The sequence below is a fragment of the Marmota marmota genome, unplaced genomic scaffold, assembly GCF_001458135.2.
Source record: "Marmota marmota marmota unplaced genomic scaffold, marMar, whole genome shotgun sequence".
NCBI lineage: Eukaryota > Metazoa > Chordata > Mammalia > Rodentia > Sciuridae > Marmota > Marmota marmota.
Window position 1 is genome coordinate 880,351 of NW_026000109.1, and position 21,482 is coordinate 901,832.

Sequence of the window (21,482 nt, forward strand, 5' to 3'; positions counted from 1 at the left end):
CCCCCCCCCCCCCCCCCCTTTGTCACCAAAGGGATATTTTGAACAAAACATTTTTTTTTTGCTAGAGTATTTAGAGTGTTTTCACACTGATAGAAATGTGTATCATGTCATACTCAATTCTATCATTATTATTTAGACTCTAATTTTCTTTTCTCAAAACTGGACAGGGATAATAAAACTTGACAAACAATGAGTTTAATGGTGAGGAACAATTGTCTTCACATAATAATAGCTCATTTGTTAGCAATATTATTTAAAGAATGGAGCAAAATACCAGCCTAAAAACTAAGATTTTTTTTTGTCAAAGATGAATTGCACACACTTCCTTCTCTTTATTATGGAATATACTGACGTAGTTTAATATAGCCTAGCAACTCAGAGACGATGGAAGGTGTAGAGTTGTTGTTCCTGCACTAAATGGTCCAAACTGTCGTACTTCTTACTTCCTGTGTTCATTAAATAGTTTCCCTCCCCTGTTGTTAGTATGGCTTTTGTTTTTCAATCATATAATGAGATTATTTTGAATAGCTATGTTAGAAATGAGAAAATCAAGTCTGTTGGGACTGAGAGAAAAGTAAGAGTACATGGGTTCCTTGAGGGCCCAAAGGATTCTCCTATGACTTTGTGATTTTTCTTCTCATTAAACCTACTGATATGATTCTCTTCCTCAGTGACTCAGAGATTCTAGACTTTGTTGCAGATCATTAAAATAGCTGGACTAACTGTGGTGTGTGTGTGTGTGTGTGTGCACGCACGTGCGTGGCACCTATTAGGTCTATGTGCTTAATAGGAAAGAGGTAAAGAGATAAGCTCTCCATAAATGTTCATTTGATTAATGAAAAAAAATAATCTTTGCATTTCTTGATCTGTTACCACCATGGCAACTTCAACAATTTTATAGTTACTACTGTAATGTGGAAAATGTGTTATATCCACTCTGGAATGATGGCCCAATTACTTTTGGAAGAGATGGCTATTCTGATAGTATTGTTATGACTACCATTCACACTTGCTTTGGGGGCTAAACTTCTAGGCAACCAGCTTCGTGTTGAAGGGTGATTGACTGTTCTACCTGGGTCCCCCCAGCTCAAGTCTACTCTCTAGGAACTGGAGCACCTTCAATCTAATTTTTCTCAAAAAATGAAGAGCAGATTTGCCACTTTGTAATTAATAAAATGCTTGCTAGAATAGTAAGATCAAAATGCAGCTGCAATATCAAGATTTTTCATACTTTTATTGAATTAAAAGAGGTTGTGTTCTTTAACTATTAATACTATGGAGTGTCAAAAGAAATACTGAAGAATTTTAAGGGTTTAGAAGTAATTTACTGTCTTTCCCTCCTGGAATTAATCAGTAAAACACAGTTGATATGGGAATAGCAACAGAGATACAGGATCCAATATCCCAAAGATCCCACCTGAGGTATATATATGTAGTCCTATATATACATGTATATATGTGTATACACACACACACACACACACACACATATATATATATATATATTAGTTCCTATATATATATTAGGAACTAATAAAATATAAAATATATATACATGTGCATATGTATTTATGTATATGTGTGTGTATATATATATATATATATATATATATTCTAATAAAATTAGACTTTGTCTACCATGAAGTGAGATATTTGATTTGAAAGGGTCTTGCCTCAAAAACTGTTTTATGATGTTGAGAGTCAATATCCTTGAAAGACCAACAGTTATTTCTAACACTATATAGAAGATTGCTCCTCTTAATAATTATTAGATTGGGTTTTACATGCACATTCTCTTCTAAATCATACTAATGGGCCTTGATGCTTAAAATAATCAGTTGGTATCTCCAAATGATTTAAAGTTAACTTTGGTTTTGAAGCAATTTACTTTATCCATTATCAATGAGTTGTACCAGTAGCAAGTACACACTTAAATCACACTGTAATTCCTAGTGTAAGGGTTAGAAGCAGAGAGAACACAGAAAAATACAAAATCTCATGAGAGTCCCTTGTGCAAAACCTCTATCTCTTTTTATGCTCAGGGGATCCAATCTAACTCTCAATAGTCCAAATGTACATGCCTTTGTAAATGAGATGGTTTTGAGGTCATGATACCTCCTGGGGCTCAAACTCAAGATGTTGTACCTGTCAGTTGGAAAGACATGGTGAAAAGTTAAACTTATGATATGGAAATATTAACATAACATGAAAATCTTTGTAAAACTGTAACAGACATCTCACTGCAGAGTTACAGTCTTTCTTTTAGTTTGAGTATTGTACCATTGACTCAAACATTCACACAGAATTTATTTTGTAGGAAAAGATACAAGTGGCAGATTGATTGGGAAGCTAACAAAATTTAAACCACAGGACCCTTCCCTTGCATGGGCCCTTTCTACATCTTCACATCCATACATAATTATGTATTTGTTATTTAATTTTTTTCTTGAAGAAGACTCTCTTATGATGTAACCTAGTGCCCAAGACCTGGCTCTGGGTGGCTGTTTTTACATGTAGAAACCCCATGTGGATGAGGTGTAGAAATGGCTCATTTGTGAGCAGCAGTCTTTTCCAGAGGCACACGCTTTTCTACGTTCACTACTTACCCAGCCTGATTTCAGACTCTACCACGTTACCTTGTAGTTTAATGATGCATCTGTTCCAAAAGACATTTTCCTTAGTCTGAAGTTCCCTATGCCAGGCTTCTCTGCCTGCTTCTTGAATTTCACTTTAAGTCATGAATCCCCCTTTTAATCCCACAGCAGTCAACTACTGCTCAAGCATTCTGCACATGTCTGCTCTGGTGCAGACAGGCAATAGCCTTGCTTGGGGTTTGGTAGACAGTCTGTTAAACACGGGAGACTTATGCATATCTACAAATCTCAAATGCTTCTTTCTTATCTGTGCAATGGTGTGTACTTGCTGCAAATATTTACAAATATTTCTCTCTCCAGTCAACTGTCCCTTCAAATATTATCAACAAATTCTTTGTGGAGTGCATTTTGCGTGCTCGGGTGTCATAGACTCTCTGACATTAGAGGAATTCTGAGGTTAGGATGGGAAGAAGGAAAAGTTTGAAAAGTTAGTGCAAATTATTTTGGGATGACAGAAAATTAAAAGTGTTCAATCAAAGTGAACATGTCTCTTCCTCAACTTGCAGATCCAGCTTTCTTTATTGACTCAAAAAAGCCCAGTAGACACTGATTCCTGTGCAAAACTTTGCAACTTGTATCAGGGAATTTTAACATCATCAGGTTGGGTGGATCTATTCATGATCCATTTATGATTGCAGTGCTGTGGTGCTTTGTGCAGCTTACACACATATTCTCTGCATGCCCAATGGCCAGTTGCTAGATGAAGGTAAAGACTTACTTCCACATTGGTTGGGCTCTGTAGTGGGAGAAAAACCACCATCCCATGCTGAATTTTCAGAGCTTCAGAAATTAACAATGTCTAGTGCAGTAGTTCCTTATCCTTAGGACATGTGTTTTCCAAGACCCCCAGCGGATACCTGAAACCACAGGCAGCTCTGAACTCTAGATAAACTGTGCTTTTCCTATATGCACATAACTAAGACAGAGTTTAATGTTTAAATTAGGCCTATAAACAGATTAACAAAAATAACAAACCAGAATAACAATATACTGTAATAAATGGAAGTTTACTTCTGGAATTTTAATATTTAATATTTTCAGATTGTAGTTGATCATGGGTGACTGGGAATACACAAAACAAAACTTTGGATAAGAAGTGACTACTACATATGGTAGAGTCCTTCTCCCTGCTCAGCAGACTGGATGACAGTTCCCTTCTTTGGGGAAATCAATAAAGTCAACTGCTTTGAAACACATCCCTCTAAAAAAGCTACAAATCAAAGGGAGTCTCCTGGAAGATCTGAATTCTTTCAGTCAGAGGGTCTGACTTTGTTGTGCTTAGTTCTTAGACAGAATACCCCTCGACTTCAGGAATGTCCTGTGTGGGGGTGGATTTCGGGTTTGCTTTTAATGAAGTTTAATGTTTCAAATTGGTGAGGCTGGGAAATACTCATACACTCATTAAAATGGCTCCTTTTCTTTTCAGGTTTCTATGAAAATAAGATATTTAGGGCTGGGGATGTGGCTCAAGCGGTAGCCCACTCGCCTGGAATGCGTGCGGCCCGGGTTCGATCCTCAGCACCACATACAAACAAAGATGTTGTGTCTGCCGAAAAACTGAAAAATAGATATTAAAAATTCTCTCTCTCTCTCTTTAAAAAAAATAAGATATTTATTATGACCCAAGGAGGATATGGTGATTTATTAAAATAAAAATTTTATACAAGAAAGAGAGTTTTTTTCCCCCATGTCCATTTATTTAAGACTTTCTGGGTACTGCATGGGACGTCCCAACCCCTTCTCTACAAAAGATGAAGAATTAAGGCTCCTTTCCTTTCCATCTGAGCCACATCCTCACCCCTTTGTATTTTTTTGAGACAGGATCTCACTAAGTTGCTCAGGGCCTCCCTGAGTCAGCCACTTGTCATCCTCCTGCCCCTGCCTCCGGAGCCTCTGGGTTGAAAGGCATGTGCCATGGTGCCCAGCTGCTGCTACTTCTTAAAAAGGTTCTCAAGCTTTCCTTCTGCTGCCTTTCCTGGGATCATGACAGAGATATTCAGATGAAGACTGATTGCAAAATAAGCATGCCAGTGCAGAGAAGTGAATAAAGAGTAAAGAATGGTGGCCTGAAAGAATGTGGAGGTTTACAGAAATGATGTAGCTCCTGTAAAAATCTTAACAGCTCAGAAAGTCTCGGTTTCATGGAATGCCACTTTGGAATGGTGGTTTTTTTTGTTTTTTTTTCCAGTGGCTGCAATACATAAAGGCCACTGAAATTTTCTCTTACCCTCCCCCTGCTTTATAACCCCTCAAGTTTGGGTCAGTTTTCACCCATCTAAGCCTGGGTGGCAACTCTGGTTTAAATGTCATTTCATGCCTGATAAAATTTCATTAGGCATTTTAACTTTTAATTTCTTTTATTGACTTATCGTGCAGATGGAGAGAAATGTTTAGAAAGGGGAAAAAAATTGAACGGGGATTTACTGAAGTCATGTTTCAGTGAGGAAGGAAATACCATTGACTTTATTACAGCTGCCTAATGTTTTCCACAAACTGTAGAAATAATGCGTTGTATCTCAGTGACCTACAATAGCAGCTGACTGCTTGCACATGATGGAAATGCAATTTGGGTTTTATGAAAATTAACTATTTAGTGTCCTGGTGTCCTGTCTCCCTGTGTCATGTCTGATGGTTCTAGATGGTCTTTTCAAGTGGTGGACAGTCACTTGCTATGGATTTGAATGCTGTGCAGCTTCCTGAGAAGGGGCTGGGGAGGGATGGGGAGAAGCCATAGCTGATCCCCTGTGTCTATGTTCTCTGAGCCTCTGTGATCCTAAAGGCCGTTGGATGGGAAGATTTCATCGGCCTCCTTCCTGCACCCGCTTCACCTTCCCCCTGACCCCTTACCAGCCCACCCAGCTCAGAAGACAGCCTCCTTCCTGTCTTCCCCCCTCCCTTTGCTGGGACATCTGATATGTTCAGCAATGCGATAATACAGAAAGGGAAGTTTTTGATTGCATGATCACACCCTTTGGAGGGAGTCCAGCTGAAGAGTCTGTTAAGGAAAGCGAGAGCGGTGTAGAGAGGCCTGGGTGCCGGGAGCGCAAGCTTAGGAGGAAAAAATAATAACATGCTAGAGTGGCAGCGTGGTTGCAAGAGGCCTAGAGGGTGGAGGGAGCTCAAAAAGGAACTTGCCTAATGAGGCCTCTCTGAAGATTTACTGCTGTGGCGACTGCTGAGAAGAGGATCCGGAGGAAAGATGTTCTGCCTTGACGAGCTTCACAGGAAGTCAGGCAGGGCTTGTGTTCTCTGGCAGGCAGAAGACAGAGACTGCTTGGCCAGCAGCATCCAGGGAGTTTCAGTTTAATTGTTTTTAGAGTCCCCTTCCATTCAGGACTTCTGACCCTTCCACATAGCATTCTCAAAGCAGAAAATCAAATATGAAAACCGTTCTGGATGAAAGACACACCCTGTTTGTCCAGAGGGTGATCCTGTCCATCCCCTGGGGTACCATTTCCTCTCCTGGCTGCACCTCTCAAACAGCTCCCGGCAGCCATCAGCTCCTTGGTGGAGAGGATACTACAGTATATCCATGGAAGTTGGAATTCTGTCTGTGTTCTACCCAGTGGATTGGGGCCTGGCTACTTCCCATGGGACCCCCAAACCCTCTGTCCTCCAGATACCAAAAGTGAAACTCTGCCTTGTAAATATCTCAGCAGGGTGGCTGCCAGCATCCCAATGGTGACACTACCTTCCTGATAAAGGAATCATAAGGTTGCAACTATAGGAGAAAATAACACCTTTCAGGGGCAAGAGGGGTTGTCTCTTTCCATTTGGAGTACCCATATCGCTGCCATTTTACTTATGGGAAGACAGTGGCTTCATGAGCAGAAGGGATTTGCTCAAGGATGCAGAGATTTTTTGGCCTTCCAACACTTGGACACATGTGCCCCTTTTCATGGACGGGCTGACGTCATCTTGAGAACTCATTCTGGGTAATAAATCAGAAACCTCCAAGGGGAAGAAAGACAAATAGGGTTCTGGGTGTTTTCTCACAAAAGACAGGAAAGCAGGCCATCTGGTCCATCATGTAAATCACAGTAAGTGAGGCTGAAAGAGATACAGAGCCAGGATTCCACCTCATGCCACAATCTGAGACCCGACTGTCCTTGAATGGAGGGAAGTCAGCTCATCAGGAAGGTTTGTGGGTAAATCCAAGGAAGGACGGAGCAGCCACTGTGTGGAAGAAAAGCAAAGGAATTCTCTGATGACAAGACAGGCTCTTTACTCAGGTTTTTCAAGGAATGACACAAAGAGAGCCATGGGAAGAGGATCAGCCTCCTGTCTTCACTCAGTGTGTGTGGCGGAAGGTGGAACGCCCGAGGACCCCTACCACATCTGTTTTCATAAAGAGACATGGCAGACTTGTAGTTGCCTACTAAGTGTGTTTTCTCCTTCTTTAGTAACAACGCCCTGATTGTTTTAGAGAGTAGGTGCAGGATGCAAAGTAAAATCATTTAGTGGAACCTCTAGCGAGATTCCTTAAAAGAAAAACAGACAGATGGCAGCTCTCTGGGCTTATAAGATCCAAAGCTGGGTGCTGGGGATGGCAGAGTGAAAGAGGAAGCCCCGTCTCAAATGACACTGCCTTGGCTGCATGAAGACTCTGGATTGCCTTTTCCCAGATTTCTTTTAGATGGAAAAAAAAAAAAAAAAGAATCCCAAATTTGCTTAGGCCTCTGTGATGGGGTCTCTGTTAAAAGCAGGCAAAGTTAATTCCAATACAGAAAACAAGCTTATATTTTTTTTTTCCTTAGTACATGGGTAGTACCCATGACACAAAGATGTGAATTGTCCAATCTAGAGTAAGCCAATAAATACAAAAGGTTGATTCTAACTCTATAGCATTCACGCTTTAGATCAGAATGTCATCATCTTTAATATCACAGACCCTTTTTGGGGAACTTTAGAAAGCTATAGACAATCTCTTAGGGAAAAGCATTCACACATTCACATATGGGGTCTTCTGACACAGTCTCAGATGGAAATAGTGAATGGAAATAGTGAAGCCCATCCACGGAGCCCTTGTTAAGGATTTCTACATTAGGTCACAACTATTTCAGAAGCTAGAAAAGAAGTGATTAAATCTGGGCTGGTTAATTGTCTGCACCTTCAGGGATTTTTTTCCCCCTAGGGAGACTCATGACTTGATTAGATTACTTCATCAGGCATTATCCGGGAGCCTTCTAGGATAGTAAACTAAACCATTTGGATTTGAAGTTGGCTAGTGAGACTGTTTGGTACAGGAGAAATCAGACTCAGGGACAGGACAAGCCATCACAGGAGGTTTGAGTGACTTCTGAGACTAGCTGTAACCAAATATTAAAACAAAAAATTTAAAGAGTTTATTTAATTTGCAAACTTGAACCAAGGATGTTGGGACGTTCTTTCTTATTAAATATAAAGCATCTTTGCATTAGTATCCATTCTGGCTTTTTAGGTTTTAGTAGATTCTCAATAGTTTTATAAGACTTTGTACACTTACATGACACACTGATGAGACCGTTTTGAATAAATGGTTGGTAAATGAAATGTCAGAAGATATTTTACTTATACAGCAGCTGTTCCAGTGTTTGGGCATTCCATTTTAAGCTGCTATGAGCTGGTTTAGTCCAAAGAGGCTTTACTGAAAGTATGTTGGAATACACAATGTCCATTGGGTGAATTTGCCTAAACAGTTTTTGTGCATTATGGCTGTGGGAAAGGACATATGATACTTTGGAAAGGGCTTTCCTTTGATTTCCCAACAAAGTAATCCTTTCCTCTCAGATTCAAACTGGATGACGCCATAGAACAGGCTCAAACCAGGATGTAAAAATGTGTAAATCCCACCATACTAATCCCCCACTGGAGAAATTGTATAACTCAGTCCTTTAGATCTTATCGTGTATGATTTCCTCCTGAATTATTTATCTATCTTCCACTCCTTTTCAGAAAACAAAACAAAATAAACCTCACGAATAAAAAAAAATCAAATATCCTGATTTATTAATTTCAATATCCAAGATTATACGAGGAACATAATAACAGTGTTTGTGAAACATTTTATCATATTTTTATAGTAAAGGAGAATATTCTGGGGCACTGTGGATAACAATCACTGTGAGTATGTTAAAATTCAGATACCAGAAAAAACATTTGACCCTTGACTTTCTGAGTCTGACTTATTTCACTTAGCATATAGTTTTCAGGTCTATTCATTTACCAGAAAATGACATAATTTCATTCCTTTTCATGGCTGAGTAGCACTCCATTGTATGTGTATATGTGTGTGTGTGTATGTATGTATATAAATATATATATACATATATACCATATTTTCTTTATCCATATCTGTTAAAGGACATTAGAAAGTCAATGGTCAAATGTTCTCTCTGCGATGTAGAAGATAGTGTAAAATTGGTGGGGTGAGGGAGAGAAAGGAAATGATGGGAGGGGTGTTATTCCATAAAAATAAAAGACAGATCAGGGAAGTAGAAGAAGGGGATTAAGGGGAAGGGGGGAGGGATGGGATAAGGGGAAAACAATGAAATAAATCTGACCTAAATTTCCAATGTACGTATATGAATGTACTACAGGAATCTCACCATCATGTATATCCACAAAACACTAATTTAAAAAAATGTAAACAAATAGAAAGATCAGTAGAGCAGAGGAAAGGAAATGGGTGAGAAGAGGGGGAGGGCGAGGGTAAGTTCTGGGGACTTCATTGGAGCAAACTATACTTCATGCATTTATAATTATGTCAAAATGAATCCTAATGTTAGGTATAACCATTATGAATCAATATATTTTTTTAAAATTTAGATATCAAGGCCCCTCTAGAACCTCACCGGGGCTTTTGAGATGCTGGGTAGCTGTTGTGCTTTAGGACAGAGCTACATTTGGAACTGAAGTTTTTTTGTTTTTGTTTTTGTTTTTATGTTTTGGGATAAAAGGGTGAGGTTATTTGAGTCTTTCCATTTGAAGACTAAGAAAAAAACTATGAAACTATGAAAAAAAATTAAAACAATCTTTTACTGGACAATCATGGGAATAGTGACATCAAACAGCAACTAGGAGGACACAACCGTGGTTTGCACAGCCACCGTGCCCTGGGTAGGCTATGGGGTCACATCCCGCAACCCATGAGATGATGAGCAGGCAGGGAGCATAACCAGTGCTGTCACTGCAGCGCATCCGATGGGCCCACCATTTCTGTAGCGCCTCCTCAATCCAACATCCCCCCAGCATTTGAAAACACCCTTTCTCTTTTTAGACTGTTCCAGTGATGGCTGATTGATGACAATATCAGAAAGAGAGACGTTGAAGGCCTTCTCAGATGCTGTTCCATCTGTTTCACGTCCTCGACCCACAGATGGTCTTTTCCTTTTTTAGGGGACTTCCAACATTGTTTTACAATGTTAGGAATTATAATGTATACAATATGCTGCTCTGAAAATGTCATTTATGTTTGTAATACACTGTCCTTTAACCTAGAAGCATGCATCATGTAAACTACAGATGCCTCTTGTTTTGTATTTATGTGGAGGGTCTCAATTACTCACCGTCTGCTTTCACTAAACCTCAGCGTGCAGAGCTTTCCTCCAGACGTTTGACTCCACTGGGGAGAGTCAGGGCCGAGCTGAGGAGAGGAATGGGCTCCTGCAGGGGCCTGCACTGAGGTGAGGTGGGCCTGCCATGGTCAGCAGTGTTCAAGAATGAGAGGTTGGACCAGAGAAGCCCAGTGCAGCCATCATCAGGATGTGAATAGTCAGGAACCAGAGAGGGAGAAGGACCGGAATGAGAAAAAGCAATCAGAGCTGATAAGAAAGGGGGGAAAGGTGACAGAGTCCAAGTCATTTTTTCATGAATGCATCTGGGATTTTTAATTTTCATTCTTTGGTAGCATAAAGTTCCATTTTCCTGACAGAATGAGCCTCCGTAGGTCACATTTTGAGTAACCGTTCAAGGCATCTAGCTCTTTCTGCTACCTCTAAATACAGGATCTGTAGCAGCTTTAGAATTTTTAATTTTTCTTTATTTTTTAGGTACTGGGGATTGAACTCATGGGCGCATAACCACTGAGTCACATCCCCAGCCCTTTTTTTTGTATTTTATTTCGAGGCAGGCTCTCTCTGAGTTGCTTAGCACTTCACTAAGTTGCTGAGGCCGGCTTTGAACTCATTATCCTCCTGCCTCAGTACCCAAGCTGCTGAGATTACAGGCATGTGCCACCGTGCCTGGCCTGCAACTTTGGAATTTTACCTATTTGTTTGTTTATTGATCACAGAAGGCCTTGGGGAGATCTCATGGGAAACTCACTCCAATATCCTCATATGAGTTTGCTACAATTTCTCTGTTGGTTTCAGTCAGTTGAAGGCATTGAATGGTGCCACCATTCCACTGCCTAGGGTGGGGACTGTGCCTGGGATGGAGAACCCAAGATGCCCTTCAAGTTGCCAGCCCTCATGATGCAAGGGCAGGGTGCATCTCCCAAGCCCTCAAGATGAGGATGCCCTTGTGTCCAATCCAACATCAGTATTTTTTTTTAATTTTTTAGGTACTGTCCTACGTGGTATTAGGATCCCAAGTTCCTCAGAAAAACCCCTTTCTCAGTGTCTGCCTTTCTCCACAGAGCTCAGGCAGGAGTCCTCGGGGCAGAGGTGAGGAACTAGAACCCACAATGCACACCACATCATTCCCTGTGTTCTCCTTCCTCTAAAAGCTCACCCCTCCTTCTGTCTCTTTAGACTCAAACCCTCATACAAACCAACTCCTGGGACCAGCTTTAACATTCATTAGACATGCCCCACATGTCTACCTCTTGAGCGAGCAAAGTCAGGCCTCTCTGCTTCTGGGGCCCACCTCCCAGTGCAGACACTGGCTGACTTGTCTTGAAGCCTCGGTGTCTACGTAGGAAGCACAAGACACCTTGTGTATGTGGCTCTGTACACCTGTAGCTTTCTCATGCTTGCCCAGGGCTTTCTCAGAAGACCAGGAGGCAAGTGAAGTCATTAGTGGGTAACCTCAAAGGTAGGGGACGCGTGATAGTTCTAAATCCTGGAACCATAGTATTTCCTTCACAAAGCCGGGGGTTTGGTTATGAGCCTCCAAGAGTGAACATGTCTAATATTTTGATATTAGATCCCAAATAACTTCCAGTAAGAAAGAATAAAACTGGATAATTAATTACTTTTGGGCCTGAATGGAACCTACTCTAAACAATGTTATAAAGGAGATGAGGATCTTGTCTTGTGACTTCTCCCTGTTTCTACCCTCATCCTCACCATGTCCAGAAAACCCTCTGCCCTTTGGAGAAGTAAAAGCTAGAAGAATTTGGACCAGAGACTGGGCTCTGGGGTCCTAAAACTATTCAACAATTAGTCTTGCCATGTATTGGCTTTGTCACCTTGGAAGTTCCTTAATGTCACAAGCCTCTGTTTCCTGATCTGTGAAATGGAAACAACCTTATAGTGTTGATGTGAAGCTTAAATGAGATATGTTTGCCATGGAGTTAGAACTCAGCAAACAAAAGCCATTATTATTATTGTTTTGTTGCCTCATATTGTTCTTCCTCCCAAGATATCCTGTGTCCCCACACACATTCCATTCCTCCCTACAAATGAAACCTGCTGCCAGAAAAGAATCAGAAAAGCAAATTCCATTATAGTTTCTAAATGAATTATGGGAAGGGGTCTAGTGTGAGTTTAATACATATGGGATTTAAGTACTTGTACTGAGTCAAAGAAATAGTGATGGATGGTATTACTGAAGGTTATTTGCATTATTAAAACCTGACAAGAAATCTAAAGAAATCTAAAGGCTTTCAATTCATTCAACAAACTCTTGTAGAATACCTACTGTGTGTCAAGCACTGTGCTAGTACCCCCTATGTGTTCAGTAGCATCGGAAGCTGATCTTGTCTCTGCATTTGTGGAACTTTGAATCTAACAAATCCCAAACTATTAATAGTGGAATTTCAAGTACTGGTGACTGTGGAGGATAAAAAGTCAACTTTAGGCATCCTTGTACTCACAAATAACTAGGTGTTATTTTATAATTTGGTGGGGATGGTGGATGAGTTTTAGGGGGATGAGATTAAGAGGAATGATAGAGAGTAATGGATTAAAAGATTAAAAAAATAAAGAGACAATTGAATTTCCAAATCAAAGATCATTCTAAGAGGGTGAAAATAACCACACACAAGCAGCTCTAATTTCAAGTGGTCTCTTGATTGAAATTCAAGATTTCAAACTAGCTCACTAAAGGAGGGGGAGCTCAAATTTAGTGAGACATCCTTTATGGCCTGACTCAGAACTAGAGTCATTCTGTAAAAATGAATATCCTGAAAAAATGGAAATTGGCAATTGTCTTAAGAATTTTATCGAAAAAAAGCTCTCTTCTTCAGCAATCAAAAGAATGTACTTTATTTTTCATCTTTTAACAGTCTACAAACCCTAAGGTAATTACTAAAAGACTTAAAAATTATTCAGATCTTTACCTTACTTTGCAAAAAACCACCCCATTTTATCTATAATGGGATACTAAATTTTACATGATATGCAATTTATCTCCTTTTCCAAATTCAATGACCTTTTAAAGAATACAAAACTCAGGAGTGCTAACAGCCCCCCACCCCCCAACTGTGGTGCCTGCATAGTGGTGTGGAAGGCAGCGATTTTCTTTTTCAGTCCTATTTAATTCTTGATATCACTTTGTGAGTTGGGTTCTATGCTCATTTTACTGGTAGGAAACTGAGACTTAGATAGGTTAAGAGGGTGGCCTGAGGTTATTTGCTTGGTCAGAGGAAGAACCAGAATGTAAACCATCAGCCCAGAATGTTCCCACTAGACCAAGTGGTGCCATGCCGGACTGTATGGACAATAGGTCGACAGCTTGGGTTTTACCTTTGATCTGAAAATGGCTTGTAGTTGATTCTTTGATTGAAAATCTGTAAGAGATGCGGATTAAGTTATTTTATGAAAGCAATTAGTCTGGTCTTGAAAGGACTTTGAGTCACCTTTGTATGACAAAACTACAAAACCTCTCCATGATTTGACCTCTGGGTGGCAAGAAAGAAGCAGAGTGGGAATGTGAGCATGGGCAACCGTGGAAGGGAGGAGTAAGGAAGCTTTTGTGCAGTGGGGAGGATGAAGAGACTCCAATTCCCATGAGAAATTCCCAAATAAACAAGGAAGAGACCCTGACTAGGCCTTGGGACCTGGTCATGGAAGGCTCCCACAGGGTCCCTTCACTTTTTTCTTTTTTCAGTGATGGGAGTCAAACCCATTTACTTTAATACCGGGCATTTTGCTTGGATGGTATCAGGACGACTGTTTATATGGAGGAGGAATAGGCGTTGAGAGATCAGACCTCCTGCAGCAGAAGCTCACTGAAATTCAATACTTTTATGAAATATGATATGTCAAGAGCTTTGTAATGTTTTGAACAACCAATAAAAATAAATAAATAAATAAATACAAAAAAAAACACTTTGTATTCCGACTTTTATTCAAACTAAAACAACTAAGCATTGTAAGATTTTGGATAATTCCTGGAAATATATGGGCATTTGCTTTTGAGTGTGTGTAGGCAATAATCTGTTCATTTCTGTTTCTGTTCTATGCAGAATCCCATTGGACAGGCCAGTCTCATCTCTGATGTATGCTCCAGACATGAGATTAGCAGTGGAGGTGTGTGTACTTCCTCACAAGGGATTTCTCTGTTCAGTTGAGGTGATCTCTGGGTGTGGGAGAGCTATCTAGGCCTTTGTGGAAGTGGGAATCCAAGTATGGGAAAGCATGAGTGAATGTACTTTTCATTCACTCTTTTGAATGTGGTTATGATCCTGGCCTCAGAGTCTGAGTGTCTGGGTCTGAATCACAACTTTGCCAATCCCTAGTCATGTGACCTTGAGCAAGTGAATTAACTACCAGATGACACAGTGGGTTAAATAAGGTTGTGCTAAATTGGGATAATAGCAATATCTGAGCATGCAACAGAGGTCAAATGTGATAATCTTTGTAAGTCATTCAGCATATAGTGAATGTGAGCTGTTAAATGTTAGCTGTTACAGCTGACTTAATTTTTAAATGAATATCAATTAATCTCCCAGTACACACCTTGTCATTCATGAGCTTTAAAAGAGGGTCTATATCTTCTGTAATTTAGGCCAGAAATTCCAAGAGAATATGTAGGTCAAAAGCCTATCTATAATTTCTTGACGAGAGGGCTAATGTCTTCTTCATGGGGAATTCCAAAGCTGAAATTGTGGGGGGCTGCCTCCTGAAGGAGGTTTCAGAGACAAAGTCTAGAAAGAAATCTGGTTCCCAGTAAAAAAAAAAAAAAATTAGGAGATTTAGCTATTAGTTTTATTCAGACATATGGGACCAGGTATTACAGAGCCGCTTACAGCATAGAACACTTTCTGATAGTTCTGGTAATGAGCAGTTACGCAAAGTGTTTTGCTTGTTGTGTGTGCGTGCGTGTGTGTGTGTGTGTGTGTGTGTGTATGCGCATGCGCAAATTATGACTAAGTAAGTATAACAAACAACAAATTTAGACTCACTGTTTTTTTTTGTTCCTTTAAGATATTTAAAGAAGAACTAAAGCCAATGCTCCTCAAATTATTCCATGAAATTGGAAGAGGGAACACTTCCAGATTCATTCTATGAAACTCCAGTATCACCCCACTACTAAAACCAGATAAGGATACATCAATGAAAGAAGACTACAGACTGATATGCCTGGTGAACATACATGTAAAAAAATCTTAATAAAAGATGAGAAATTCATATTAAACAGCACATTAATAAGAGTGTACATCATGAACAAGTTGGTTTCATTTCAGGAATGAAGCATGGTTCAACAGATACAAATCAATAAATGTAATTCACTACATAAATCAAATTAAGGACAAAATCACTTGATTATCTTATTAGATGAAGAAAAAGTCTTCAACAAAATTCAGCTCCCATTCATGATGAAATACTAAAGAAGCCAGGCACAGTGGTGCATGGCTGTAATCCCAGAAACTCAGGAGGCTAAGGCAGGAGTATCACAATTCAAGGCCAGCCTCAGCAACTTAACAAGGCCTTAAGCAACTTGGTCAGACCTTGTCTTAAAATAAAAATGTTAAAAGGGATGTGATGTGGCTCAATGTTAAAGCGCCCCTGTGTTTGATCCTCAGTATGAAAAAATAACAATCAATCAATCAATCAATCAATAAATAAAATGCAACACTGAAGAAACTAGGAATAGAAAGAACTTATCTCAAAAATATAAAGTTATAAAGAGTATATATGACAAACCCAAAGCCAACATCATATTGAATGGGGACAAACTGAAAACATTTCCTCCAAAACAGGAGCAAGACAAGAATATCCACTCTCACCAATATAGATAGTACTTGAAATTTTAGGAGAGCCATCAGATAAAAGAAGGAAATTAAAAGGGGTACAATTAGGAATAAAAGAAGTCAAAATCTCTCTGTTTGTTGATGACATGATCCTAAAATTACAAGACCCCCCAAAAAAACATCCACCAGAAGACTTCTAGAACTGATAAACTAATTCAGCAAATAGAAGAATACAAAAACAACATACAAAGATCAATAGCTTTTCTATACACCAATAATAAATTCACTGAAAAGGAAATTAACAACCCAATTTCATTCATAATAGCATTAAAAAACCCAATATTTATGAATAAATCTAACCAAGAGGTGAAAGATCACAATGAAAATTATAGAACACCGAAGAAAGAAATTGCTACCAGAGCCCACAGGTCTAGCATGCCCTGGGTCTGCCTAACTCCCCAGCCTCATCATGTTCATGGACAGGCAGAATTAATAGTATTAAAATGGTCATAGTACCAAAAGCAGTCTACAGATTCCATGCAATACACATCAAAATACCAATGATATTCTTCATAGAACTAGAAACAACAGTCCTAAAATTCATATGTAATAATGTAAGACTCAGAACAATTGAAATGATTCTAGCCGAAAGAACCATGCCGGAGGCATCAGAATATCCAACTTCAAATTATACTGCAGAGCTATAGTAACAAAACCAGCATGGTACTGGCATAAAAACAGCCATATAGATCAATGGAATAGAATAGAGGAGAGAGACAAATCCCCACAGATAAAGTCATGTGTTCGTTGACCAAGATGCCAAAAACACACTTTGAAGAAAAGACCATCTATTAAATAAATGCTACAGAAAACATTGGATATTTGTATGTAGAAGAATGAAATTAGTTCCTTACCTCTCACTTTGCACAAAAATTAACTAAAAGACTTATGATCAAAGATCAAAGACATAGGAATTAGATCAGAAACTTTGGAACTGCTAGAAGAAAACATAGGGCATACAAAAATAGGCATAGACTATATCCCTATATGCCTACAACATAGACATAGACAATGACTTCCTCATTAGACTCTTAAAGCTCAGGAAATATACCAGGAATTAATAAATGAGATGATATAAAATTGAAAAGTTTCTTTACAGCAAAGGAAGAGAAAGCCTACAGAAAGGGAGAGAAGTATTTCCTGCTACTCTTCTAAAAGAAGAGTAATATCCAGAAAATATAAAGAACTCAAAAAACCTAACACCAAAACCCAAAATGAAACAAACCCAAATATCCCAATCAATAAATGTGCAAAGGAACTAAATAGACATTTCTTGAAAGAAAAATACAAAGGGCCAATAAGTATATGAAAAAAATGTTCAACATCTTTAGCAATCAGGGAAATGCAAATCAAAACCATACTGAGATTTTGCCTTACTTCAGTTAGAATTGCAGTCATTAAGAATACGAATAATAATATATGCTAGCAAGACATAGGGGAAAAATAACACTTATAGGCTGTTGGTGGGATTGTAAATCAGTATCGGTATGGAGTTTCCTCAAAAGATCAGTCATGGAAATACCAGATGACCCACCTATACCACTCCTCAGTATTTATTAAAAAAAATCAAAATCAGCATGAGAGTGGAACCCCCATGCCCAGTTACCATCACCTTTTAAAGGTTCTACCACCATAGTGGGGACCAAATTTCCTACACATGAACTCTTGGGGGACAAACCATATCCAAACCATATCAGTGCATAACTCAAGATAGGCCGGTTATAGACTTGCCTAGAATAGGAGGGCAGAAACCCAGAGAATTGAGTCAGTCACTTTCTCGAGACCGAAGCTATAGAATATATACACCTAGTTGCTATGAGTAACCATGATTCCCTCCATGTGGGGAAAATTAGTCTGCATGAAAGAGTATGAAACTGAAAAGTGGAGCAAAACATAGACTGCAGCAAGATGGGGTGTTACTTAGCACCCTGGTTTCTGTTGTCCCTAAGGTTGGCCTGTATCTCTGCCTTTTCCACAGTGTGATGTGATTTTCAAAATGAAACATCTTTATTTTTTTACTTGCTTATTGTATTAGTCAGCTTCCTGCCACTATAACAAAATACCTAAAACAATTAACTTATAAATAGAAAAGGCTTACTTGGATCACAGTTATATGAGTTTCGTTCCAGAACTGACTGGTCTGAATTCTTTGAATCTGTGACAAGATAACACATCATGGCAGGGAGCACATGGTGGAGCACAATTGCTTACATCAGGAGCCAGGGAGCAAAGAAAAGAAAATGAAGAAGAGGTGTTTTTATGTTTCTTCAAGGGGACGCTCGGAATGACCTCCCATTAGACCCCACTGCCCAAAGGTTCTACTACCTTCCAATAACACCACCCTAAGGAACAAACCTTAACAACCAAACTATAGGATTTATATTGGTTTTAGGTAGGTTTCTGTGCAAGCCTTGGCCAATTTTTCTTTTCTGTTTTAGTATAGCTTATGCCACTGTATTGAAAGCTTTTTTTTTTTTTTTTTAATTTGGTATGGCCCCTGAAATGTTTATGGAACAAAGGAAGATACAAATCTATCAATAAATTGAGGGCTATAAAGCCATACAACTTTGTTTACCACAACACCATGTGTGCACTAAAGAAAAGGTGTTATGGGTAAAATCACAGAGGAAAGCGAAAGTTGTGTCCATCTAACAATTTTGGTAAGTGAGTAGTTTTCCAAAGAGCAATTCTTAAAGTTAGAGATCTAAGGTTTGGAAAAGTTTGTTTTTCTTAAGTAGCATATTCTTGGAATACTTTTTTAATTTAACCTATTTTTAAAAGTATCTACACTTGCTGCCTAGTAATAGTCCTTATCATCTTACAGATAGTAAATGTTTTTGAAAGAACGCATGCAGTGCCCCAGCTTTGAGGATAGAATATTTCATTTAATTGAACTTAGGTAAGCTATTTAATCTTCATCTCAGTTTTTCTTGTGTTAAATGCATATTAAATTACAATACCTATGGAAATTCAACATAAGTCTAACATTTGTATTTTTAACCAGTGTTCACTCTTTTAAAGCCTGGAGTGAAACATTAATTCATTACTTGTTCCATTAAAAATTGTCAAAGCCTGAAAGTTCTGATGTGATACATACAATAAATCTGTACCTTAACCTTCGGTATAAATTAAGACCCATTGCACCCAAACTTATTTATTTTTAATTTTTATTTGTAACCGTTTGTGAAGAAATTTCATGCCTGTTATTCTTCTAAGGAACCAAAAAAAATTTTTACTCATTGTCCTTCAACAGATTAAAACCTTTTCTACTTTGCCACTACTATATTGTTCCCTTGGACCCTGTATAAATTTACATCACATTATAGAATCTTGTGAATCCTATTTTCCTTATTTTTTTTGATATGCTAGAAATGACTTTATCATCACTTACTACTTAGTTCTAACTGTGCTTAAAAAGATGAAAATAATGAGGAAATAGAATCATGATAAAATCATCTAGAAATAAATAAATAAATAAATCATCACCATTGAATCAATCTTTAGTTTTTTACATTGTTGTCTTAAATGATCACATCATTTAAAAACATGGCATAGAACACACGGAGATACCATCTTTGCAGTCTGTTCAAAGCTTTTATTTAACATAGTTGAGCATTTAAAGTTTTTCACTCTCTGCACATAATGGCAGAGAAAAGAAAGTTGATGAAGAAAAGCATTATTAGATGAAACAGAAGATGATTGCAAAGGAACAGATAGTCTCTAGTCTCAATGGTAAAATTGGTCAATGAAGTGCAATCTCAGGCATGATTCTTCAGTTGATCATTTTCTATATGAAATTTCCCCCTTAAACTCAAAAAACAAAGAAGTGACAATTATTTCTAAGGGTAAAAACAAAATATGGTCTCCTCCTCATTTGGTTAGTCATTCAACAGAAAAGACATTATCAGGTAATATTTTATGAAAAGAACTCGAAGCCTTCTGTTTCGCCAAAAGAATGTTGAAAGGATTCTTTGTTGTTTCAAAATTTACTTGATACAGTTTATAAATGAATGAATGCTGAAAGCAAGTATGTTTACAAAGGTATTTGGGGGGAAAACCCAGATTATATAGAAATGAAAAATTAATTGGATTCTTTTCATTAGTGTTCGTTCACAAATATAGAAATGAAAAGTTTTTTGCACATATGAAACAAAGAGGAAGGCCATCTTCTTGTCAACCAAAATCAGATTTGTTTAAAATTTCACATGTGTCACGTTTTGATATATATATATATATATATATAGTGTGTGTGTGTGTGTGTGTATACAACAGCAGGGATTGAACCCAGGGGCTCTTAATAGCTGAACCACATCCCCTGCTCTTTTTATTTTCTATTTTGAGATAGGGTCCCGCTAAGTTGCTTAGGGCCTCACTGAGTTACTGAGGCTGGTCTTGAACTTGTACTCCTCCTGCCTCAGCTCTGCTGGTATTACAGGCATACATCATCACACCCTGTTAGGCAACATTTTCTAACGAAGTATTTGAAATCTGGAATCAATATTTATAGTGTGGATATTCTGCAGGCTCCTGCATGACAGGTATGAGCAGTTAGTTGAATTGAAAGGACATTGCCTATTTTTGGTGTTATGGTTTGGAACCCCCAAAGGTTCCTGTGTTGAAGGTTTGGTTCCAAGCTGATGGCACTGTTGAGAGATGGTGGAACATTTAGGAGATAGAGCCTAGTGGAAGGAAGTTAGGTTACTTCGGGCATGCCCTTGAAAGGGATATTGGGACCTCTCTGTGCTTCCCATCTGCCATATATGAGCAGTTTTGGTCTATCACATGCTCCCTACCATTATGTTCTGCTTTGCCACACCCAAAAGTAAAGGATCCAGCCACCCATGTGCTAAAACCTCTGAAACCATAATCCAAAACAAACAAACAAGCAGACCTTTCATCTTTCAACATTGTTTACCTTAGGTATTTGGTCATAGTGACAGAAAGGTGACTAGCACATTGAAAACAGATACCTTAAAAGCAGGAAAATATGGAATAAAAATGTGAATTTGCTACATTTAAGTTCTTATTAAAATTTCTAGACAAAAAGTTTTTACTTTTTGTTCTTATTTATCAATTGTTTATAAAGTGACTTAAAATATAACAAATAAATAAATAATTTTTTAAAAAGAAATCAATTGGCCCCAGGTGGTCAACTTTTTCCTGGTAGTATACTAAAGGTTTTTAAGTGCTACTAGATTCCAATATATATCAAAAGCAAATGAATAAAATAATGAATCTAGATCCAATTAATAAGATATGAAGTGAACTTCAAAAAGAATGCACAATAAAAAACAATAAAATAGAAAGAACATCAAGATGAAGGAAAAATAATTTCTTATTCTCAATTTTAGCCCTTGAAAAATAGTCAAATATGGCTGTAGGTTGTAGCAACCATTGCAATCTTTTTTTTTTTTTTTTTTTTTTTTTTT